We start from the raw sequence: 26792 nt of genomic DNA, 5'->3' as shown, positions 1-26792 counted from the left end.
AAGGTGCCACAAGTACTCCTTTTCTTTTTGCGAGTACTGGGGAATATTCATAACCTTTTCCTGTCTCAAAATATACTGGAAAGAGCCTGAAATTTCCTCCCTCTAGGATTACTTAAATTGCTGCTCAAGTGGAATTCTTCCCTTACCACCACTGTCTTTAAAGCATCAAATATTGCTTCATATTTCTGCAGGTTTTATAAGCTTATGCATAAGCTCCACTTAAGCAAATGTCTCACATAATTAAATAGTTGGAGACATCTCTCCCATTACTCATTGTCTGAATAACTTTAATCAGAATGATAATCTTACCTAAGTGTGTGTAGTTATTTTGAGCTATTTCTGTTTGGATTGATGGCAAAGATTTTAGGTAATGATAATGTTTCAAACTATCCTAACTTGTGCTCTCCTCAGATTTCACTAGCTAGATAGGGTCACATGGGGAACTCCAAGAAAAACCCAGATGCTGCAGAAAGTGGTGTGGCTGTTTCACCCTGGAGCACATGTACTCAATAGTTCAGAATGGTACTAGGGGTCACTGACTAGTTGGAAGTGCCATCTTTTATATGAGGCATAGAACTGGGTTTCTGACCATTTGTGGTCATTAAAGATCCCAGGATTGTTTTAGAAGAGTAAGAGTGTTGTCTCCATTGAACTTGCCAATTTTCAGTGTATGCAGTTACAGCCTGTCTGTCTAAATGCCCATGTCACTTCATTCAGGTGAGAGATTCTTCTTCACTTCTTGTCTTAAACAGTTTTATAGTGGAGCTTTTCATTTGGATTGCTGCATCCTATGCCAAATGTAGTTGCATTTCAGTGCTGGATAAAGTTATAATTCCCATGTATGTCATGTGTAATTCGTGTGATCCTGCAAACAGAATTCTGCATACTTCATGCTTGCATGTAGCCCCATTGCATGTAGCCCCATTTGGATTTATCAAATTAAGCTACCATGCTGTACATTCCGTTTTGCACAGGTACAGTGCATCTACTTCAGGAGGTTGGACCAGTGTAAATAGATCAAAGTAAAAAAGCCCACCCATGTAGACAATGCCTAAAGATAGCTCCACATCCCAATTTCTCCAAACTTCAGGAAGTGGGGGGTTTTCAGATCTGGAGTGTTGGTTTGGGTCTAATGTTGAGGAAATTCAGAGATTCCAAGGCCAAAAGGGACCATTGTGGCCATCTAGTTTGTCCTCCTCTATAATGCAGGCCTTAGAACTCCTCCAAAATAATAATTTCTTTTGAACTAGAGCATATAGTCTAAAAAAAACCCAACTGTGATTTAAAATTTGCCAGTGATAGAAAATCGACCACTAGCCTTGGTAAATTATTCCAATGGTTAATTACCCTCACTATTAAAAAAAAATGCCTTATTTCCACTCTGAATTTGTCTAGCTTCAATTTCCAGCCATTGGAACCTGTTTATATTTTTGTCCGCGGCTAGACTGAAGAGCTTATCAAATATTTTCCCCCATGTAGATATTTACAGATTGTAATCAAGTCAACCCTTAATCTTCTCTTTGTTAAGATAAATAGATTGAGCTCCTAGACACAATGAAGCATGTTTTCCAACCCTGTAATCATTCTCATGGCTCTTCTCTGAATCCTCTCCAATGTATCTACATCCTTCTTGAACTGCAAGAAATAGAACTGGTCACAGTATTCCAGCAGTGGTCACACCAGTACCAAATACGGAGGTAAAATAACCTCTCTACACCTATTCAAGATTCCCCAGTTTGTGTATTCAAGAATTTCATTAGACCTTTTGTCTTCAGTATTGCAATGGAACCTCATGTTCTGCTAATTATCCACCATGGCCCCAAATCTTTTTCAGTCACTTCTTCCCACGATAAAGTCCTGTATCCTGTAAGTATGACCTATATTCTTTGTTCCTAGATGTATACGTTGACATTTAGATATATTAAAACACATTGTTTCCTTGTTCCCAGCTTACCAAACTATCCAGATCGTTTGGTATCATGATCTGTCCTCTTCACTGTTTACCATTCTCCCAATCTTTGTGTCATATGCAAAACGTTATCAGATTTTGTGTAGAGCCAAGAACTGAACACTGTGGGACCCCACTAGAAATAACTCCTCCCTCTATGTTGAGTCCCCATTTGCAATTACATTTTAAGACCTTCAGTTAGCCAGTTTTTAATCATTTAATGTGGGACATGTTAATTTTGTATTGTTCTAGTTTTTTAAGCATGATGTCATACAGTATCAAGTCAGACGCCTTACAGAAGTCGACCATATCAACACTATATCAACCAATCTGGTAATCTCATTTTTTTTAAAAAAAGGATATCAAGCTGTTATTGATGACCTTAAAGGAAAACATAAATCAATTTGTTCTAAGGATGGAAGTTGCACACTGTTACTTTAATAACAAATGGAAACCATTTACTTAAATAAAAAATCTTAAATATTTATTTCTCTTTGAGAAATAAGTCATTTGTTACTAAGTGAGATCAAAATTTTATTTACAGAAATTCCTTTAACTCTTGCTTAACCTCCATTTAATTGAAACATTTCAAATAAAAGTTTGGTCCTATTTATTTCACATTTGGTGGAAGCCATCTAAAGAACTACTGTAGCCTACTCTTGCAAGTAGCAAGCTGAGACTTCTGCTGAACTTTGTTTTACTGTTACCTCAAACTATCAAATCACCCCCATCACATTTGTCTTTCATCTACCATGACACCCACATGGTAAGCTTTCTGGGACAAGAGACTCTCTTGTTTCCTGGCTACCACAATGATGCTTTGTGGGAGTTTCTAAAAGTTAAATATTGTAACCAATGCCACCTTTTGCACTATCTGGTTGTTTATGCTGTAGCATGTAATGAAAAAGGACCACATTCTGAGTGCAAGAAGCATTGCAATTATTTGAAGAGTTTGATTTCTTTGGGACGAATTTTTTGGTATATTTGAGAGAGCAGAAATTGACTTTCTGGACCAAAGGTGACCAGTGCTAAGGACATGCAAGCCCATTTGAAGTCAACATGAAATGTATCTTTTATAGTTTTACTCAATGTTATCAAAAAGAAATGAAAAGATCCAGTTGCATGCTCAAAGGCACAGAGCTACAACTTCAGAAAGGGGAAAGGTTTTAGTAGCAGTTGCTTCCAACCCTTTTGTGTAAGGGAAGGCTGTGATATAGACATGTGCTGCAGGAATGAAAGGGGTTTTTACATTGCAGTAGTAAATCCACCCCTTCGAGAAACAGTTGCTAAGCCAATGGAAGAATTCTTCTGTCGACCTAGTTGATGTCTATATTGGGGCTTACACTGGCCTAACATCTCTCAGGGATTACTTGTGTAGACCAGACCTAACATGGCTCTCCCATGCTAGAGCAGGAAAGCCCCAGATGGAACGTAATGAAATAACTGGTAAAAAGACAGAGGGGAACTTTGGATGGTCCCTGCTTAAAAGTTTTACCAGTAGAACTATGTTGGATGGAAGGGGGCGGGGCTGATTTTTTTGGCCAACCTGGTTATACCAGTAAAAGCCATAGAGTAGACACAGTTTTACAGGTATAAAGATGCCTTATACCAGTATTGCTTATTTCAGTTCCTGAAATGGAGTAAGCTATACTGGTATAAGAACTTTTATACTAGAATAACTGTGTCCAGGCTTGGGGGGCATTGCCACTTGTACAATATTAGTATAGTTAAAGCAGTAGAACTTTCTCATATAGACAAGCCCTTAGAATGCTGAAGGCCACAGACATTTCAGGGGAGTATTCCATTAAGAAACTCCATTAACAATTCATTTCAAGTGGAGGAACCATGAATAAGACAGCTTCTAGCCTCTTGCAGAGGTAGCAGGTTGGTATGGAACATTTGGGGAGTGGAGTTTCAGGGATAAATGCAACACAGAGGCTGGGGAACCAGATCAGCTGTGACTGGGGAAGTGAGTGCAAATATAAAGAGGATGCAGAGTTCTGAGAGCAATAATCTAAGCATGATGAAGATGCAAAAGTTCTAAGTACAAGAAGGGAAGCTGAGATAAATGGGGGAACACTACAGGCCATCCCAGAGATGCTTGTCCATGTGTACTGATGACATTCACAGACTTGAAAGTTAAAGCCCTTACACTATGTTGAGATTACTTTAAGCCCCATCACCCTTAGCAACAAGTTACACCAACAAAGAATGGGGGGACAAAAAGTCCTTATTTTTAATATTACTGGAAAAGATTTATGCCTCACATTGTTTTCAGATTAACAGAAACCATAGCTGAAGTTACTAAGGGTTATTTTGGAAGGGCAGTTACCAAGGGTTGTATTGGTGGATAACAAAGGTGTATTCATGTCAATTTGGAAGCATTATTCATGTAAGTAGTTTAAAATCACCATCGCTTTATTATTGTAAATATTTAAGAAACCCTATCAGTTTTTCTGAAATAATTTGAGTGTCTTAAATTAAATCAATCAGCATCAGGATAATTTACTGATTGGAAATTGTGAAGTATAGGGTCTTCTTAAGATTATTCTTCTGTACCAAGTGTATTTATCTTGTTAAAAATAACCCAGAAAGGCTAAATACTTTCCATTGTTTAATGTATGCCAATATTGCATGTTTTATTTGGAGACTTGAACACTATGATATTGTTGAAAAATAAGAATGGTAGCAAGTATTTAAAACTGACTTTATAATAAGTTTACAGGTGGATTCCATATTACTGTACCTCATCAAGTTTAGGAAGAGATGTGACTGAACACCATCAGCCCATCAATTATACATACAGATCAGATTGGGTTCATAAAAGGAAGACTCGCTGCCTATAATGTGAGAGAAAAAATTGCTCACTTGATCAGATGTGAGACATTGCTTCCACAGCCTTATCTCTAGATGCAGAAAAAGCCTTCGATAGGGTTGAATGACATTACCTAATGGCTGTCCTTTAAAAAATTGGACAAATATTACTGAATTGAGTCAGTTTATTATATAATTCTCCCCTCACTTCACTATCAACTAATGAAATATTTTCTCCCCGTTTCAGCTACAAAGAGGGACACAACAGGGCCATCCCCGCTCTTGAACTGCTGGCAATATACGTACATCAGCACTCAGCCACTGAAGGGAAAAATACAAAATTAGTTTATATGCTGATATTTTTGTACTAATGAAGAATTCATCCTCATTGATTCCATCGTTATTGAGTGCCATTGATATTTTTGGAGCAAGCTCTGTTTTTTGTATTAACTGAAATAAATCACAAGCAATGGATATATCCAAAAGACCAGATCCTCCTCCATTTCAGCACTTTCCATTTCAAATGTGCAAGAAAACCACTTTTTTCAGTCTTAAAATTTGTCCTAATCCCAGAATTGTTTCTATAAATATGGACTATATATCAAAATAAAGTTTCAAGGATGTAGAGAGGTGGCATCTCCTCCCTTTATCCTTACAGAGGAGAATAGAAATAGTGAAAATGAATATCTGCCCAAGATTGACATATATCATTAGCCTATTGTTTTTCAAGGTCTCTTCCTTGTTCTTTGCTTGAAAAAAAAAAAAAAGGCTTATCATGCCATTTATATGGGATAAAAAAAAGCCTTGTTTGTCACACAAGACATTCCAAAAATCCTGGGCAACTGGAGAGATGGGGTTGCCAGATTTGTATCTATATCATCTAGCATTCCAAAATGTGTCCTATTACAAATAAAGGGAAGGGTAAACACCTTTAAATCCCTCCTGGCCAGAGGAAAAACCCTTTCACCTGTAAAGGATTAAGAAGCTAAGATAACCTCGCTGGCACCTGACCAAAATGACCAATGAGGAGACAAGATACTTTCAAAGCTGGAGGGGGGGAAAACAAAGGGTTCTCTCTGTCAGTGTGGGGCTTTTGCCGGGAACAGAGCAGGACTGCAGGTCAGAACTCCTGTAAAAAGTCAGTAAGCAATCTAGTTAGATATGCGTTAGATTCTGTTTTGTTTAAATGGTTGATAAAATAAGTTGTGCTGAATGGAATGTATATTCCTGATTTTGTATCTTTTTGTAACTTAAGGTTTTGCCTAGAGGGATTCTCCGTGTTTTGAATCTGATTACCCTGTAAGGTATTTACCATCCTGATTTTACAGCGGTGATTCTTTTACCTTTTCTTTAATTAAAATTCTTCTTTTAAGAACCTGATACTCCATTAAAAGGGGGTTGCAACCCACTTTGGGGTCCCGACCCACAGTTTGAGAACCGCTGGGCTAGAGCCTAGCATAGGAGTGACTCATCACCTTACAATCTATACTCAAAGATTCATGCAAGGATAGGAGACAATTGGTCTTTTTCGATTCTCTCACCTTGAGACCATGTTAAGGAACATGGAAGCAAAAGTAACTTTGTAGGAATTATTTATAGATGGCTTGATGCTTTGCAGTACCCTTTCAATCTCAGTCCCAAAGAAAGATTGGAAAAAGAATTTAGCGTGACTTTCTCAACAGAAATCTGGGAGGCTCTCTGGCTTAATGTGAAAAATGCTTCATGTTCTTTATTCTTGTGATTCTTCCAGTACAAGATACTAAATAGGAACTACTGGACTCCAAAATGTTTGTTTCAGGATACATTGGCAATGCACAGCAAATGGTGGAGATATAAACAGCCACATGTCAGCCTTTTGAAAGTCCTCTATACCGGCCAAAAATACATGAGTTCTGGAACACCATATTTAGTGCTCTCTCAAAAATGTAAATGGTCACTATCTTTTCTTCTCCGTGTTAGGGGTTCTGGATGAGTTGGTATTACTAGTTAGCAGTAAGAAATGGATTGCAGTAACTGTTTAGTGGCCAGAAGAGTTATTTTGAGAAAAATGGAAATCTGCAGTTCCTCCCTCAGACACAGACTGGCTTAGTGAAGTCTCTACTGCTGCACTAATGGAAATAAGGACTCTGTGAATAGAAACGTTTGGAAAAAAATATGAGGATCTCTGGTCCCACAGGAAACTATTCCTTACCTTTTCAGCTTAGTAGATATTATTCCCCAATAATCATAGGTTATGTTCTCACTTATTTATCTATTTAGTCACTTTAATAATTGATGCCCTGCATGACTTCGGAGGGTTCTGTTTTTTTTTCAGGGTTTTGCGAATAATGAACGTTGAATTTTGTTATTTATATGCTATTTCCATCTTGTGCATGTATTTATAAATGTTTTGTTATGTGGCTATATTTTATATACAAATAATAAAAAGCAAAATTAAAAACAATACATTTAAAAAACTTCCGAATTCCCCATACTGAATTTTCCTAATATTTACAGACACTTGGTGTTTGACAGAAATACATTATGGAAGCCTTATACAGCCTTAGTAAAGATACTCTAGCAAAAACTGACAACACTGTAAACATATGTCCAGTAGCAGTGGCATATGTCTGGTACCGTGTAACATTACAGGAGACAGAAAAGCACAGCTGAGTTTAAGTGAAACCAGGCTCATGAGTGTACTGAACATCTAGAGGCACTTGGCATGAGAAAACTGAACAAAATGGAAGGCAATGAAAAGAATGCAAACAAAAATAAGTGGCTAATTTGCAACGGATGATAGGCATAATAAATATGCATAGCCTGGATAGATAAATGGGGTGGGTGTGTTGTTTTTTTATAACAAAGTCTAAAGAATTTGATAAATGGTATGTATCCAAGAAGAAGAGGAATTGTTAAAGGAGATAGAGGGTCTATAATGGCATTAAATGGAGCAAAGGAAAATTTCGGTTGAGTATTAGGAAAAAATTCTAACACCGATGTCTGTTCAATTATGGAAATATCTCTCAGGACCATTGGGAGCTCTATTTGATGAGCCATTTACAGCTAGACAAGACAAAGCACTTGAGAATGTATTGCAGAGAAATTCACAAGATTATATAATTAATATTTTTCTCTCCCATTTCTGATTCTGTTACTAATTCAGAGAACCCTAATGGTGGCTGGATTAAAATTTGTTCTGATGCTAAATTTATTTATTTTAGTCCTAGACATAATTTATAATTATATTTACTGGATCTGAATTACCTCTAACAGCTTATCCCATAAATGAGAGAAACCACATTCCTTATTAGCAGAAGATCCACAAGGACTCTTTGGTGGAAATGTCTGGCATCTTGTCAGTGACCTGGACTTGTAGTTACATTGAACAGTTTCATCATGGGTAATATGATCTATTAAACCAAGGTGTTCGGTAACTTCCCAGCCAGAAAACATTTTTGTCCCTTTCCCTTTATAGCTTTCTATGGTTTAAATTATCATTTGCTGAAAATATTATGGCATACTTTGTACCACAATCTACAGCTTTGAGACCTGTGTTTATCTGCACCCCCTAGGAATTTCACAAACAAATCATTGCTAATGAGACATGCGTTTGAATCCCTCTTGCTGTATTTTACATCTTCGGAATGATATTTGTTTTGACTTGGATGAGACCAGCTTTATTAATGTTGCTTTTTATTGGTTGCTAAGGGCTGCAATGTGCTGAAGTGGAATTTGGACATGGCTTCTTCTTAGCATTTGTGGCTTGTAGACCTTAAGGCTATTATACAGACAGCAGGGGGGAGGGAGAGCAGAGAAGCACTTGTTATTCAAGGCACAAATTAAAAACTCTTGATTTATCTGAAACTCACTACTGAACTTTCCCCAAACAAGAAAATTAATGAAATGCTGCTTGGCTATTTGGCTTTTCAGTATTGTATTTTAATGATAATGTCATCTGAAAATTCATCTTGACTAATAGTCAGCATCCTTAAAACTCTTATTGCTTGATGTGCCAGTTCTCAGTGAAGTCTAGGCTATGATGCTGAAATGGCACTGATTGTTACTAGTTGGTATTTTTTCTATGTTATTTAGACAAAGCAGATATAAGAGAATGAGCCCCATTATTGGCCATGTGCCTGATTTGGAGTCAGTGAGAGTTATGGCTATTCAACACTTCTCAGACTCAGGCCCCACCTATGAAAAGGGTCCCCAGACTGGCTAACATTTACTTTGGAAAGATTAAAATATTGTCTGCCCTCATTTTGGCCAGTCGTAGCCCCATTCAACATCCTCCATCACAGTTTATCCTTTAGGACTGTCCAATGTAGCTGTCCATCCCTATTCAGCAAGACATTGAAGGACATGCTCAACTTCAGACACATGCTCAGTAAAACCTAAGTATGTGTTTAAGTGCTTTACTGAATAGGGATAGGCTTAACCATGTGTTTAAGCACCTTGCTGAAAGTGCACAAATGAGTTCTGACAGAGTGAGAAAGGATCATAAGTTTACTGACAGATGTCCATATGATTAGTGCCCCACCAGAATGTGACCTATTATTAAGAAAGCAAAGCTAGAAAGTGTGCTTTCTATCCTGATTTTTCTAGAATTCAGTATTTTACCTTCTGCACAGCTTTTGTCTTGTTTATTTGTTGGTACAAATATTATTTCTAATAGGTGTGCCTTTTCTTTGTCCCACTTCAATTAAATAAGCTTCCCCAAAATAATCTCCTGAGAGGAAGTACATATTTTTAAATTAAAAATAAAGAAGAACTATGCAATACTTACCTATCAAAATGTGTTACAATCCTACCATTATCATTTTTGGAACATCCCGAGAACATATATAGCTAGTAGTGACATTGAACTAAAAAAAAATAAAAATTTTATTTGTTTGACTATTGTTGAATTCTAAATAAATTCAACACCTGTAAATGTTGCGGAGTTAGGGTTGTTTTAAAAATTTAAAATTGTTTAATTTAAATTGTATCCTAAAGTATCCCAAAGCACTTAGATTGTACTGTACTGGGCTCAGTTATCTATCTCTGAAATGCCCTCTAAAGGTAGGAAATAGCATCCATTTTGCACCAGCGGCGATGCACAACTGTTTTTAAGACGAAAAGTGAATAATCATTTATTCAGTTGAAAAATAAAGACACATGATTTTAGGTGGACAAAATGTAATTACCAATTCTGCAATTCAGCCACTTCTCTAAGTCCTATTCATACAAAACATCTCTTTTAATAAACATGAAAGCCTAGGACCTTGGTTTTATGTCTCATCCAGAAGACAGCACCTCCAGTTCCCCTTGCAGACAACACACTGGGGCATTACTTCTGTGTTGATTCACAAAATTATATGCTGCCTACTGAATCACCCCGCCTGAGATGGAACTTCTCGAGTACACCTCCCTGGCTTGGGTCTGTGAGTTTTCTTTGAAATAATACACATCATATTTATTCTTAATTACAAATAGATTTTCCTAAGACACATATAAATCTGTATTTTTGTTGACTTTTGATTATACTGAAGAAAAGGAAGCAGCACAGAAAATGTAACTTACCAAGCAATGTGGCCAGCTGACATAGAGTAAACTTACAGTAAAAAGCTAATAGATAAAAATGTTTATAGAAACTTCCCAAGGTTTCCAAACAGAACAGAATTCAGCTTCTTTTGTGTGGGTGCAAGGGAATAATTTATCTTGTAATTTAGCTTTAATTCACATTTTCACAATTAATTAAACATCAACCTACTCATTATACACATAAAGCATTTAAATTGATGTATGAAGAATGATGGGGAGTGAATAATGCTTTGAAGATCCATTTCAAATTAGTTATTTGATTAATGAATATTTCACAAGGGCATTGGTGTGATGACCTCTGTTGATGACTTAGGGAAAGGCATGTCTGTTTAGATAATGAGAAGACAAAAAGTGAGTGTGTGTTATCTCTGTCAGTATGTTGCGTAGAATTACAAGGATTAATCTATACAAAGTGTATTACTTTTCCTGTTACTTGTATGAGATAACATAGAATTGTAAGATCAGTAAATAAGTTTGGCATTTTAAAGATGCTGTTTAATGATCATATGTGTTAGCTTTCTTTGGTTGTGTCAGCAGTGTGAATTCTGCTTCTTTGCCTTATTACAGCAAGAAATGCTCTATTCATGGTAAAGCCCATAGTGGAGGGTTGTTCTCTCTTCCTAAATCCACTATAATCTCTCACAACATCTGACCTTTCAATTTGGTAGGTGCAAAAGAAAAAAATGTTTTATGCTGTAGCCCAATTGCTTTCCACTACTTATATAGTTTTAGAAACAAAATGCCAGTGTTTATCTCGCAACCTTATTTAATAGATTCTATTTCTGGCTGTTTTAGTTTAGCAGTGTGCAAAACATACGTTAGAAAGGAAGTTGTATCTCACACATCAGAAATGCAATGTGCTTGAAATACTTTATCAACTGGAAATATTTTAAATGCCCAGTATGGTGTTTCTTGCTCCTTCTTTGGGAGCCTCTGATGCTGGCCAGAGATAGGGTACTGGACTGGTGGGGAAAAAAGATCTGATTCAGTATGGCAATTCCTGTGACAAATGAAAGATCAAATAGAAAATACATTATTTCTTTGTGGAAGTAGGGATGGTGGTGAAATCATAGAGGCATACTGAATCCTCCAGGGGAGGCACAGAGAATTCTGCAAGATTCCCTTAATGGAGCATCCTTTCAAAGAGCTCTTCAGAGATGAGAGTTTTCTAAGCCAGCCTTTAAACTATGGGTGGTGGCCATCCTTTCCAGCCTGATAGCCAAATCTATTATCTCAAAAACATCCCAGGGCTACAGTCAATACACAGGGGGAGGTTCGCCACTCTGATCCACTTTCTTGTGCCACTCAGTGCAAAGTGAGCAGAAGACCCATGCTAAGGACATTGCCAGACTGGGAGCGTCCTGCTCTAACTGCACCAGGGCTGGAGCAGAAACTCAGGAAGCCAGACCTGGTTTTTGGTTCTCACTTTCTCCACTCCTGGGTGTGCTAGGCCCTCCCCTTGCTTTAGGCAGAGCTGATCAAGCCCCTATTCACATCTCCCTTCCACTGTCCAGCAGGCAAGAAGGCAATAGAGCTGATTGGGAAATGTTTCTCAGATCCATCATGAATTTTTGGGGGGTGGGTGAGAAAAAGCAGGAGAGAGCCTCAGGTTAGCCAAATTGTTAAAGAAGGGGCTTAGAATGTGGGAGACCCATGTGAACTGCCTGAGATGGGTTCCAGTCACGGCTCCAGGTTCAAGCCCTTGCTCTGCCTGATTTGGATCCATGACTAAAACCAGCATAAGAGTTTGAACCTGCGTCTCTCCCATCCCAGCTGAGTGCTCTCACCACTGACCTATTTGCTGTTGTGAGGTGGGGGAGTCTCTCTCTGGTTTTTCATGATTTTATTTTTAAATTCTTGGTTTTGTGGGAACAAAACAATTTTTGAAACAAAATTCTTGTTTTCTGTCCAGGCTTAGTAGGCAGTAGAGCCACCAGAGCTCTTGTCTCCTCTCTCCTCTGCAATACAGAAGGCAGCCACTGCGGGTGCCAGGGAGGCAGTTGGTGGCAGTGCGTCCAACCTCTTCCCCATAGCACTGGGGCTGATTCAAAGAATCCCACTTAAAAGCAGCAAGGGGCAGCTCAGGAAACTCATTTTCAATTCAGAGTGAAATGTTCTTAACACACTTGCCCTCAAGGTCCACAGCTTAGAGCCTGAAGGGTCACAAGTGTCCACAGGTTGGACACCATTGCTTTAAAGTATGCAGAATCGAACAGCACCCATCTTCCACAGGGTTCGTGCTCTCCACTTCCACCAGCACCACAGCCAAGCCTCCCTTGTCATCGCTCTGTGCCTGCACACCCCCCCTCTGAGCAGGTTGTAGACACAGAGCAGAGGGTGACTTTTTTGTGTGCTAGCATTAGCTCCTGTGAGGATCATTTCTTGGATACTTGCTGGGGTCAGATGGGGGCCACAGAATGGGACAGCTCCTCCGTTCTTCCCCCAGCATGGTGTGGAGGGACTTCTGCAAGGAAGAGGGTGAGCAAAAAGTGCAGGCTCTGCTCCCTCCTCCCCTCCCCATTTTGCTACATATTTCAAGTATCGATTGGAAACCACAGTGAGGCAGGCTTGTCAGGAAGATGGGTTCTCTGCATTTAGAGGGAGGCACAGAAAATCGCAGATTTATTAAACCACATTCAGATATCGTCACAAAAAGGAGTCATTAGCAATCCCAGTAAAGTCAGTGGACTTACACAAGTGTCACTGAGACCAGACTCATGCCCTTTGAGCTGTCTGAAGATCTGTTATTGTGGTGTATTGATATTTATGACCCACCAGCTTTCCCACTAACAGTACTGTTGAAGAGAAAGTTGCGAGATCTCAGAGACTTTAATACTTCAGGTCCTAGAATGCTTTTGCTGCAAGTACTGCAGAGTCAAGATTTGAAGCTCTGTGTAGGAAAGCACTTTTAGTCACACTTGCATTTATTCTTAGTTATATTTTTGAATTTTGTTGGTACAAAAAATTCCAGTTTGCAGAGTGCAATGGTTAAATAAAAAGGATGGAAAATATATTTTCACAAGATGTTTTTAATCAGTTTATTAACATTTTCAATCAATAACTGTAAATGAGCATGAATTTATACAGTATATTAAACTGTGACCAGATGTTTATTATGGAACTGATGCCTCAAAAACAAAAAAGTGACAGTAATAATAGCATAGTCAATTATTCAGTGCAAAAATTCCTTTTGTAATAGACGATGGGTGGGGTATTCAAAACATCTAAATCCCATTTTCAAAAGGGACAGGCCCAAATTCCATTGACTTTCAATAAGATTTAGGTTGCTACATACTTTAGTGTCTTTGGAAAATGGGCTTAGGTTCCTAAGGTGCTTTTGAAAATTTTACCCAATGTCTAATAAAGAAGTTGTCAAGAAAAATTAGAAAGGATACTACGTTGTGATTGTTATAAAATGCAACTCTAACAGGACATTTGCGGGTGGAAGTGTTATGCAAGGAAAATGCCACTTCTTGATTTATTGGAGGGATTTTGCTTTGCTAAGTGCCTAATATTCCATCTAGTGTAATGTATGCCCTGTCATATCATACTGATTGAATTAAAAGTGCATCACCAACTAAATAAAACATTTTAAACACACTCTGCATAATTAGTTCATTCCTAATTATTCGGGTAGCATATTGTACTACTCATATGAAACAAATAAGAATTCCTTCTCCCCAGTAATATGGGAAATAAAACAATATAGGCCTGATCCCTAGCTGGTGTAAATCAGCATAGCCCCGTTGACTTCACCAGCTGAGGAGCTGTCCCCATATATATCTGTGTTTCCTTAAGTTATGGAGACTAAATAGAAGGCAGTAGTTAAGCTCTTGGTTTATTTCGTGAGGGATGTACTGTATCTGTGTACAGATTTAAAGTATTCTGGGTTAAATGAGAAGAAAAAAATTAGTCAGTGAAGAAAAAAAGATTGTTATAAGATTTTAACCCTAAAAATGCTAAATATTTTTCAAGTTCCATTATAAAAGATCAATTGGAATCTAATTAGAAGTGGTTGAAATGAGTTTTCAGTTCCCAGTGCCAATCCAAAGCAGACTTTCTCGGATAAATTGCCTTCCCACTCTCACTGGGAAAGAAAAGTCCTGAGGGAATGTTTGGAATGACCTGGCACAGCTGAGCCAGCAACCTGGTGTAACAGCAGGTCGGCATTAATATGCCTTCACTAAAGGGAATCTTACAGTTGTTCTGCAATTTCTTTGCCACCTATGTGTGTCATTTTTTTTCTGTACAAGCTTCTCATTAGTGGCCGAGCAAGAAAGAACGCTTATGTTAAAATAAAATGTTGAAACTCTCCTTTTCAAGTATGTACCGTTTCACCCTCGCATTTTCAGTGGTGAAAGCAGACGTTACATCTGCCGCTGAACCCTTTACAATCCTGAGCGTCTTGAAAGAAAAGCTTGCGAAAGGGAATCAATTTTGAAAATGTGCTAGAAATAAAATGAGGAAAGTAGTCAATGACTAGGTATCCAGCAGTGCATAGATGCTTGGAAGGAGAGTTACCGTCTTTATTCTTAAATGGGCACAATTCAGAGGGCTTTTAGTGCAATGAAATCATGCATTTCGTGACCATTGAACATGATTCACACACTGAATCATTGTAATGTAAAATTCTAGGCAACCAAATGAAGACCTTGAACTTATTTTTCTGTCAAGCTTCAGAAACCAGAGACGTTGTGTATGCATTATGGTTTGGATCCTGCAAGCTACTTCAGATGGGTAGCCCTTTGTGCCCACACAGAGCCCCATCCAATTAATTGGGGCTCCATGCAGGTGCATGAGTCCATTCCACAGACAATCTATAGCTTCAAGGCCTATACCTACAGCTGTGTAAAATTCTGCTGAATCACTTTGCAGCCACTTGGGCAAATATTTTCTTAGCTTTCTAACCAGATGGAATCATTGACGTTTCAGCTGAATTTTCAGGTTTGTACAGACACAATATTTCAAAGAGAAACTCTGTTGAAACAGTTTCAAAGCAGTCTGTACCATGGGAGCTGTAGTTCCAGGAGGGTGTCCAGCCTGTGGAGAAAAAAATGGGACACCCAAACTCCAACTCCCGAGAGGCACCGTGGCAGCTCAGGGAAACGCACATTAATGTTGAACTGACATGAAACAAAATGCTGTGTTTTGAATTTTCCCAATGAAAAATAAAAAAAATACCCCCATAATTGAAATTTTTGCATGGAAAATCTCAAGTTTGTGGGAGCTGCATTTTCCATCAAAGATATTTCAATGGAAAATTCTCAACCAGCTCTGTTTAGATATCATTAAAAAGTACATCACTTACCTTCTCTCTTCACTGCTGAAAGGGCAGAAAACAAACACAAAATCAAGGTAACTGTTATGAAGTCCCTTTGCTAGCTTCTGGCTGGAAAATACGCAGGACCAAAACTGGTTCAGGGCCTATTGGTTTGGCCCTGGGAAACTCCCTTTTAGCTCACCTGAGTATAATCTTTGAAAGTGGGCAAACAATTCAAAACAAATAATGAATTCTGTTTTGAGTTGTCTGTGAGCAGATTGTGACTTTTCTCCCAAGACTTAATTACTCAGGTTATTCAAATCATAACTTCTACAAAGTCTGTAACTCATTCATGAACAATATGCTGAGTATTTGCTATTTGAAATTAGAGCTATGCTAACTGGAAAATAGATCACCAAGTATGTTTCTGTTCCATGGCTGGACTAGTGTAACTCTGTGAATAAGGTTTACTCTGTGAGTATTCGCATTTTTGAGTTCAAAGTTTGCTTTCTGCAAAAATTCACTAATATTTGTTCATAAACAAATTCCAGCCAGTAAATTCATCTGCTAAAAAAAAATCATGGAGAGTGAATGTAAATGGATATAAATACTAATTTGATTAAAGTTAATTAAATTAAAAATTCAAATGAATATTCCCACAATACTGAGAGTAGGTCTGGGAGAATTTTTCTTAGCTAATATTACATTTGTCAAAAAAATGCATTTTGGGGGAAAAAGGACTGAAACTATTTGTGAATTTGGGTCAAATCTGGCTCATAATTTCAGCCAAAAATAAAACTGAATTTTTTTGGGGAAAATTTTTATGTTTTTTGAAATGAATTGTTCTAAAATTGCGTTTTGAAATGATGTGCGAAACATTTTGGTCAACCTGAACAATTTTTTTAAGGGGGTTGATGTTGTTTCAGTGAAGAAAAAATGAACAAAAAAATGGTTTTGTTATTAAATGAAACAGTTTTTTTCCAGATTTTTCAGATTGCCACCGAACCAAAAAAAAAAAAAAAAAATCAATGATTTATTCAGCTCAAATTGTGGGCAGCATTCTCCTAGCTTTCCTGTGCAGGAAGTCCATAGTCCCAGGCTGAGCTTTGGCTGAGGTAATTTTACCAATACTTCCTCTGGCTGTGGACTGAACTAACTGGCTACATCCACTCTAGTGTCTAGTCTCTATTTGATGGGTTCAGCACTGGGGAATAAATAAGGACAGGCATGAGGGAGTCACTTCATGGGATCCTTGGTAGTGGCTGCCCTTGGGAGCAAGATTTCCAGCATTATGCCTGAAATTTTCAGCCAGGATACTTTCGTTTTGTGCTCGAAAGGGAGCAGCTTTAAATCTCATTTGATGATAGTAAAAATCTATCTTAAAAATATTTGTCTTTTTTGCACTGAGGTACAATCCCTAAGTAAGTAGGTTTCAATGAATGGTACAGCGTAACCTTTCAGGCAGCACACACTCCTCCCTGGTACATTCATGAAGCTTTATAATGACTCATAAGGCACAGTATGCAATGTTTCCCTTGGATATCGAAACCCAACATCCTTTCTGCAGCAAGTGAGACACAATGATTTGAAGTGGTAGAATACAAAAATAGCATCTAAATAGCCGCACTAAAGGAATGTGCTGCACTGTTAGAGCTGGGGTGGGGTGGGGGGAAGCATCTGCTTTACTTTGGGGCATTTCTGGGCGGGTTGGCAAAACAAACAATGTTGACAGTGGGAATAACATCTCTCATTCCATCGGTATTTTTGTTTCTATTGATTTTTGTCGTGTGATTTTGAATCGAGCTCAAGCTAACGTTGTCTGTGCTCAATTTATTTCTATTGTTTGGGTGCCATCATCATCTTTGTTATCATTGTAAGTCAGGAAATAGGGGTTGATCATTACCACTGATAATCAACTTCTTTACGTCTGTGGCCTGGGTTTGCAACCATCAGGTAAAATATTGTAGGGTGTTGTATAAGCAGCGGTGTGTGATGGTTTCTAAATCACCCATCTCCTCTAGACCTGCTTTCTGGGAAGTCTTTGTACTAGACAGGACCCATGGGGAGCTGCAGACTTGTCTCCTGGAAGCCACACCTCCATAGCCATGTGCCCTCTCCTTGCAGCCTGCATATCCTGTCTCCATCAGCGGGCCAAGCAGACAGCTGCAAGCACTCCTGCTTTCTGAGCATCCATTTTCTGTGCACAGCATTTGAAATTAGTAAGAAGTTTTGCTTAATATTTCCACACTGATACCTTACTCTCTCATAGGAGAGTTTTGATGCACAAAACTTGCCTAGTGATCCCCTAATGGCGTACTCCCTGTCAGTTCCCCTTATCCATACCTCCTCAGCACACAAAGTCAATGCTCCACATAAGTGACTACCTTCCCTCCAGCAGAGGGGCAGCCCACAGACTCTTGCAATGCAAAGAGAAGGGGCTCCCACACATACATCTCTCCCACCGAACGTATTACACGGTGAGGCAATTTCCATCCCTAACTGCCCTTAGAAGTAATCCAACCCCCTATGGAATAACCAGGCAAACTGGTAGAGCATTTTTCCTGTGAGAACACTTGTCATGTACCCATTACCATTACAGGTATACATGACTGATCTCTTCACTGTGTCTGAAAGATACAAAATGGTCATCTGAGAGTCACTTCCAAATCTTCTTACAAATATCTGTTAGGAAAAAGTGAAAACTATTCTCCTAATATTTTTAATATATTTTTTTGCTTGTAGATAAAGAAGTAAAGGAAGAAATCTTTGCAGGTAGTGATCTTTGCAGTCTATCGTGGCTTATGCAGATAACCCAAGGGAAGAAGGGTTTCAACACTGTGCCGGTGAAGGGCTGTTTGACATTTAGCATTGTGCACTGGACAGTGGTGACCTCAGAGGTAAATGAAGCTCAGCTTTGAACACAGTAACTATCTTCTTGGCTAAGAAAGATGAGAGAAGAAAAGAGGCAAACCTTCAATTAAAGAGATCAATGAAAATCAAATAAGGGATGCCATAGTTGAATGGTTATCATGGATTTGAGCTTTGTCTTTATATGTGGCTTGGTTAAACCTGCGGGGTAGGAATGATCTCAGTTCACTAATCAAATATTGGTTTTGGCAGTAAGTCATAATTGTGTTTTACAGCATTTGGAGTATGCAGTAAAATAATCATATGCATCCAGCTTTGTATCTCAGTTGGACTTTTCCAGCATCAATCAATTCAATTGCCTCAAATTATAAAAGGAAAAAATAACCATCTGTAGAATGAATGAATACCCTTAAAAGTGTTTTCAGATAATACTTTTTGGCTTGGTCTCTAAACTCTCCTTGTTCACTAATTATAGAGTGCAAGGGACATATTGATAATAAATGCAAACTCTTTTCTTTCCCATTAATTGTGATGCTTTCTCAGAGGTTATAGCCAGGGTCTCTTGTATACTGTAATTCCATGAACACAGAAATTGTGGCTGTATTAACATCTTGCTACAGAATCTCTGCTTTTAATTTTTTTAAAATGTTACTATACTTAATGAAAAAACATCTCATAAATATGAACTGAGTATAAACTGATGTGGTGACATCAGCTAGTGTCAGCAGAGAGCCTGAAACTATTGTGCGAAGAGGTGTGACTTGTATCATTCATCTCAGTCATGTCCTCTTGGACTCCATAATTCGTTGGCCACCCAATTTAGCATTTTTCCAACATGTCATGGAATTCAGCCTTTCTGCCACAGAATTCATCATTCTGCTACAGCCAGGCAACCAACATTTTGTTTTCTGTCTTCTTGCCTTGCTGGGGCCTGCCTGCAGCTGCCTCTTGCTCAGCAGATTTCCCCAGAAAAGGGAATTAATTAGGAACGGCAACAAGCATGCTGGTAGGAACAACAAATATCCCGAGTACTATGTCACATGGACCAGCTAACATATTTTCTGACAAAAACAACTAATTGATGGCGAATCCAGCCCTAAACTCTATTTTCCATGTGTTGTCTGGATCCAACTGCTTCCTTCACAAAATGTTTCATGATACATTGGCATAATGGTTTATTTCACACTTACATTTTCTATCTAGAAGAAAATAACTGTAGACATTTAATTTGGATGAATTTTTTTTAAGATCTAGCAAACAAGAAAGAGCAAAAATAAAGTCTCCATGACAGAGAACAATGTGTGTGGTGATTCTTCGTCATTATAATTTGGTTGATTAATTATATTACATTAATGTCTATAACTCCAAGCATGATTAGGGCCCTGTTGTGCTTAACATTGTAAATATAAATGTAAATGTTTTGGGACAGGGACTATCAATTTAAATAAACAAGACAAGTGAAGGATGGGACAAAGGGAGTATAATTATCCACATTTTATTGACAAGAAGGTGAGGCACAGAGAGATTAAATCCCTTATCAACAGTTACACAGGCAATCTGTGGCAGAGAGGGGAGTTGAACCCTGGTCTTCTGAGTCTCAGTCCTAGTGACTTAATCACAAATTCATCCTTCCCCTCTGTAACAGTTTGCCTTAAAATTTAAGCACAGCTGCTTGACATTTTAGCTAGGATACACTATAGGAATTTAAAGGTGAAGTACACAGAAAAAAAAGGTATAATAATTTACATTGAAAAATACACCACCGCTGTAATCTAAAAAGAAAGGTACAACATGAATATCTGTGATGTCATCAACGTCGTGCAAACTTATTGCATATTTCATTTATTGGCAGCAGCTATGGATTTAGGCACTGGAGCTCTATGTATAAGAGCTTATCAAAAGTGCTTCACACTAACAAACCCTGTTTTCCCTTGGTTGTGTTTTCTGAGTGTGCTGAATGATTTAATAATACCAGTTAATGATGCCAAAATGGGTTTCAATATCGATTTTACTGGCTAAATGAATTATACTCAGATAAGGGAAATCTGAAACCTCCTGACTTAAGCAAAATTGCTAAATGGACCTACCCAAGACATCTCTAAGGAGAAATTAACATTGGGTGGTAGACAGAACTGGAAAAATACAGCAACATTTCTTCTTTACAATTGAATGGAGTTTTAAATAGTGCTTTAAAATATAACACCACCTTTCCCCTTATGGTTGTTTTCCAAAGGTGTCGTTGCTGCTCCTTTAGAAAGGTTCCTGTATGTTTTAAGACACAAGTTCTCACTTTCTTTTTCTATATATACTCAGTTTTATTGTCAATTGTTCCCTGTTCCTATAATTTCTTTGCCTTTCTCCCTTTCTGTTGTTTTCCTTTTCTTTAATTTTCTGATTAAATGTCTATAAACAGAAGATCATAAAAATAAAGGTAGAAATGCTGTGACTGAGCAAGCAAATGCTGCACTGAATATTTTACTCTTCTTTATTTGACAGGCCTAGCAAACTAGGTGATTCCCTAAAAAGCGTTTGTCTAATCTATATTGAAAATATTAAGGGATTTCTTATTCTCTGATATAGGTGTGTCAGAATTGATTAACAAATACCATTTGTGAAATCTGTAAAATCAAATTACCATAAAGCAAATAGAAGAATGAAATTAGTTGGGCTCCATGCCTTGACATACACCACTAAATTATTTGGAATAACCATCTGTCTCATCATTCTCTCAGGCCAGTATTCAAAAAAGCTGGTCTGCAAGCTTATTTGCAAAATTTTTTTAAAAAAAGGAAAAAAAACAGTAAACAAATGGAAGATCTTGTCTACTTAGTGCTAGTCGAGCTGACCAAAATGGCATGAATTACTCTTGAGTCACTCATCACTACAGATGTTCACAATACGTGAATTTCATTGAGTCTTAAAGTGTAGGGAAATTGTATTTTGCAAAATGAGTCCTGAAAATGCTTTATTAGTCAAGCATGTACTATTTACTGCAGTGTTAGGTAGCATTTTATATTGCAAGGCGTCTTTAAGTTTTAAATAAATTTTACCCATGGTGACAAGTTAATAGATACCACACAAGACTATTTGCGATGAATTGATTTATGCTGGGAGTAGACAGAAATGGTAGTCTATTTATTCTGAGATGAAACTGGGAGTGGGAGGTGGAGGAGGTAGTGGAGGAAAGGATTAATTTTAAGGTGATCTTAATTAGAAAAATATTACAGCATCAGGGTCATGTTAAGGGAGAAAAGCATTGTTTTATTGTATAGCAGAAAGGAATGACGGATTTTAACTTGGATTTGGGGAATAAATCAGTTCTAAATTGCTGTAAAGAAGGAGGAAAACAGATTTTTGTATATGAGCATTCTAGTACAATCAAGGTTGTTTATTTTCCTTTTTAGGGCACTTCACATACTTATAACCACGGGAATTCCTATTTGTTTTTCAAAATAAACTCCACTGAGAAATGGAACAGATATAAATAATACACAATTCTTAACTCTCACAGCACAGATTTATTTTATGCTAAATGCCCATAAAATGAGAAAGAAATCAAATATTTAAAGTTGATATTGACCCATTTCAATTATTTCTCAGCTTTCATAGATTGAAATGTACCAGAGGTATCGTGATATCCAAAGCATTTATTCTCAGTGGACTGGAATGATAATCATGCACCCTATTCAGGTATAAAAGGATCAATAGGATGGCATGATGACCAGATCCTGATTAAATTATTGCAAACCAAAAGCAGTGAATATAGCACTAGAAATTAATTTACAGAGAAATCGGTCTCAAAAATACTCTCAAACAACAACACTAATTTAAGTTTTGAAGAAATGATGTTACACAAAATTCAGAATACCTTTCAGAAGCCCTCAGTATTCTGCAAAGACTTGAATGATATTCAAATCTCAGCCCTCTTCTCTTTTGGCAACAGGGAGAGCAGGGAGGAAGGAGATCCCCACCAGAATAAGGTGCTCACACATACTGTGTATGCAGAATCGGAGAAGTGCATTTGAACCCTGTACAAATACTGCTGAATGCCAGTATCAAATTTCAGATTTGGTCTCTAATCCTGCAAACACGTATGAATGTGAGTAACTTTCTGCATGGGCGTAGCCCTATGGAATGTTCGTGTAAGTGAAACTGAGCAGGTTCATAAGTTTTTGCAGGATTCAGGACCTTATTCATAGCTGATGCTGGCATTCTTTCAACCATAATGTAAACAGGGCCTTGGAGCTGGCTCCTTTCTTTTGTTAGCTTTGCCTTCTTTTTATGTAGGGAAATAAGCATCACCTGCCATCCTGGATCACCCCACTGGTCTGTCTAACCCAGGACCATGTTTCCAATGGTGGCTTATTATCAGCTACTTCAGTGGAAAGTATAAGAACTCTTCAATTATGGATAATCTTCCCACAGGGAAAATTTCCTCCTAACTTCCAATAATTAGAGTCTGGTTTATGCCCCGAAGCATGTGAGTTTATATAAATTCCAAAACATTTTTTAAAAATAGATATTGTTATCACTCTGGATAATCTTGTTATCCATATAAACATTGTCTTGGATCCTGCTAAGCAGCAATGTATTTCACAAGATAATTATGTGAAAAAGAATTTCCTTTTATCACTTTTGAATTTGCTGCCTTCTGATTTCATTGAGTGTTGCCCTTATTTTTAGTATTAGAAGGAAAGGTGACTACAAGTTCAAAATATGCCTTCTCTTTAGCTTTCATTATTTTCAATATTTTAAGCACTGCAGCTCACAAAGAAGACTGTTACAGCAATTCTGTATAAGTATGTTCCTATGGGGGTGCTATGTTTTTCAGTGTTACTGGGAAATTAGGAGCTTTATATGCAACATTAACATTTTATATGGAAAATTAGGCTCTCTCTCTCTCTACATATATATATGTATGTAAATTCCATAAAACTCCATATTTCTGAATTAACAGGCAAATTGCTTGATGCTTCTACTTCTCCTCTTTAAAAATATTTTAAAGGAGAATATTTGGCTTAAAATCTGAACCTAGCAAATGTATATCCTATATTGTAAAATGAGAGAGATTGATTTTACGTTCAAATCCATTCTGGGTGTTGTGAATATTAACCAGAAGATTAAAGAAGTCAAATTGCATCATTTTTTTTCACACAGTGAATGTATACAAGTGGCATCTCAGCACTGTGGTGTTTTTTATACAAAAATTTTGCTTTCCATTGGAATATTTGTGCCTTAATGACTTAGGGATTTGATTATTTTCAGTGTACATGTCTTTCATGAGTATTATGATTATTCATAATGAGCAGTCAGTGCCTTTGAAAGTACTGAAGACTGTGTGAGTAAGATAAAAAATACTTTTTTTTTTCATTTTCATAGTGACTGTGCAAATGAAAGACCTCATTAATCAACCAGATTCCATTTAAACATTAGCGTTAGAAACCTCAGCATAGAATGATTATATGTTTAACCCCTTAAGTGCTGCTCCTTTGAAAGTGGCTTCTTATAAGGTGCGAAGCAACATGGTGTACAAAATACACTTACGCAAGGGTGTACTCAGTATGTAAAATAAAGGAGAAAAGTCTTCCCCTGGAAGCATGCTCACCACTTCCACTGGTCCAGAAAGAGCTTGGAGCACATAAAGGTAGAAATGGTCCCATGTTTTAAAGCACTCAAAGGGGTTAATGTGCCGTTAATTGAATCCATGATAAAGTAAACTTTAATACCAATGTGGCTGAGATCACATATTATAAAGATAGTCCTGGTAATGCCTACTGCATTTACCTACAGGTTTTTTTTGGTATATCATCCCATTTATACATCATTGTAAGAAAAACTTGACATATTAAAAGAAATACAGCAATTTCCTCTAAAGATGTTAGGGTAGTGTCAGTTGAAGCTTCAGTGTTCAGGCTAAGATTAATTTTGCTGTTGTAACAGAGATTCAGCCTCTGTTATGTATGAAAACTGCATTGTAACCACCCTATAGTGATACCAAAGGGGGGAAAAAATAGAAAACCAATCTGTGTCTTTAAAATCAGTTTAATCTAATCTGGGAGCACAAACAGTAAACACTAAAATCTCTTAACTGTACTAATATGGTTGTTGAATGGTGTCATTCCAGGGCAGAACTAAGGTTGTTTGGATGCCCTTCCATTTGTTAATCTGTTAAGATTGAATTTAAAAGAAATCCAAACTCTGAATTTTCTAGATTTATAATGCTTGGCTTTAGGATAATTATAATTTCCTTTCAGTATATTTTACCCTAAATTACTCTCAGCCTTCACTTCATCTTAATATAGTTTTTCTCTGGGAATTAAATAAGGCCTTGATTCAGCAGAGCATTTGAGCATGCCTTTAAATCTATCCCTATTCCACAAAGCATTTGAACATATTTCGAAGGGTTGGTAAACAAGGATGGACCTAAGTACAAAGTTAATTGATTTGCTGAGTAGATATGGACTTAAGCATAGACTTAAGTGCTTTGCTGAATTAGGGCCTAGATGAGTACATCCTTTTAGATATTTCCATATTAGGCCTTTTTCATTCAACTGAAAATGGTTACAACTTTTTAAAACCATCTTGCACATCATGTGCCATTTATAATGTTTTTTTAGTGGCTTCAGATATTTTTATGGCCCCCTCCACATAAAATTAGTGTGTAGTGATGGTAGAAGCAAGACATTTTGTTATGTTCTGCCTAGAATGTATTATTTGTAGTATTCCCAAGCAATAGATGATATCTACTGGGTACCTACCTCCACTTGGTAACTAAATAATGGGGCTGACATTTGTGCTCTAACCACTCTTAAGCACACACAAAAAATAAGTTTTTCATAGTAATACACCCACCTTGCACATACTATATATTTTTAGACATTAAACTTGGTGTAAACAGAGCTAAGTGGTATATTTCATTGAACATAGAGCTGGAGCCATTGTGCCCTTTTAGGAGATGGGTGACTAAAAGAGTGGAGTTTCACATTTCACTTTAAAGGTTGCAAGATTTTGACTTATCCTGATCTCTAAGTCGAGTGAGTTCCACAGTCATCTGCCTGCCCCAGAAAACCTCCAGCTCTAATACAGTCATACCTGGATTCTGCCAGCTTCTACATCCCCTTAAAATGCAACTGCTTAATAGTAAGAGATAATCCTTCAGATAGCTAAGCCAATGCTTATTTAGGGCTTTAAAAGGTAAGGACGAAGACTTGAAACTGCACCTGATACTGCTTAGGTGGCCAATGCAGACTTTTGAGTACTGGTGTAGGATGTGAGCCAGCTGATTTGCTGCACTTAACAGAAATGCTGTTTCTTTGAACCAGCTGAACTTTCCTGATGGTCTTCAAGGTACAAAATAGTCCATCCTGGAGGTGATGACAGCATGGATTACTGGGGCCAGTTTTTTAGTTTAGAAACAAAAGGTGTCAGGGTTAATCCAGGGAACAGGCTGGGTTCATAGGCTTCTCTTCAAAACTGAACACCCTGTAAAACATTTAAGATGGATTTTCTAATACAGTCATACAAGTCCATATACCAAGAAAGGCTGGAGAGTCCATGCCATCTTGTTTTCTGGAGATTCCTAAGAGACAGAAGATATTTCACAGTTTCACATTTACACTTGAGAAATTAAAATCTCCAAAGTTCAATCAAAGCAATTATTTAACACACACACACATACACACACACACACACACACACACACACACACAAAAATTCACCACAGCCATCAGTTTTTCATTTATATAATAGATCATCCATGGACCAGCCCCTCACTGATAGGTGAGTTGGGTAAAAATGTTCAATTTTGTGCTGTTACTTTACTTCTTCCTCTTTTGTTACAATAATTTAGCCTCCCCCCATTGCAATAAAACAATAGTATCCATGCGGACAGGAAGCTTTCGCTTGATTTGTTGTTGCTGATGCTGACACAACTAATACATTTAGAAAATTGCCTAGTAAGAGTGATTCAAATATCACCTGTCTTCCTGGGCAAACGAGTATTTATTTACTTCTTTCTCTTTCACAACGCACTCACTGACCTTTTTGGGCTTGGTAAAAACTGAACAACATTTAAAAAATTAAATCCAGGTTGTCTCTAAATAAACATAAAAGGAAAAGCAGGATCTGTGCATTGGGGCTGGCTGAACAGACATTCCCTATACAATAAATGGGCAGAGTAATACTAACACAGAAAATGGTAAATATCCATAAAAGCTTATCTGCTTCTTATTAACAACTTACAAATGTGTTAAAGATACATATTTTTAAATGACATGTTGCAGTTGGTTTGTTTAACACAGCTATAAATGTGCTTAGTGTAATCTCCCCCATCCCCAG

This window comes from Eretmochelys imbricata, chromosome 1, assembly GCF_965152235.1.
Source record: "Eretmochelys imbricata isolate rEreImb1 chromosome 1, rEreImb1.hap1, whole genome shotgun sequence".
Classification (NCBI taxonomy): domain Eukaryota; kingdom Metazoa; phylum Chordata; order Testudines; family Cheloniidae; genus Eretmochelys; species Eretmochelys imbricata.
Note: the sequence above shows the minus strand (reverse complement) of the source record.